We start from the raw sequence: 607 nt of genomic DNA, 5'->3' as shown, positions 1-607 counted from the left end.
TCTCCACAGAGGAGCTTTCCAAAAAAAAAAAAAAAAAAAAAAAAAAAAAGTCTTTCTCTTAGAGGAAGAAAAATCTTTGCTAGAAACTCCTAGTAGACTTTTCCTTAGATCTCATTGGCCAGAACTGAGACACAAGACCTCCTCTGAACCAATTCCAGGCAAAATGAAATGAGATTTCCACAAATAACTTTGATCAATTATGATTAATTCCCCTAAGGCTTTTCTCCTTTTTTAGCAAAAGAACAAAAACAAAAAAGACAGAGGAATGTTTTTTGAGCAAAGAAACCCAGCAGTGCCCGCCACAACGGGCTGATGCAGCCTGGGTTTTGTGTCAAGAGTTCACCCAGAGATTTTGAGAAATAAGCAGGCTGAGGTGCCAAATGCCCAGGGAGGAAAGGAGCCCAGAATATGTACCTGACAAAACACACACACACACACACACACACACACATACACACACACACGCACACGCACGCACACACTGAGATAGGCAGACATAAAAGAAAATGAATGATACACTGAATCTCAAACTCAAATGCCCATGGAGGCCAGGTTGGTAATACAAATGGGAAAGCCCCCTGGGCAGAGGTCAAGGCAAAAGGCAGGG

Source organism: Pteropus vampyrus, unplaced genomic scaffold (genome assembly GCF_000151845.1).
Source record: "Pteropus vampyrus isolate Shadow unplaced genomic scaffold, Pvam_2.0 Scaffold40, whole genome shotgun sequence".
Classification (NCBI taxonomy): Eukaryota; Metazoa; Chordata; class Mammalia; order Chiroptera; family Pteropodidae; genus Pteropus; species Pteropus vampyrus.
Note: the sequence above shows the minus strand (reverse complement) of the source record.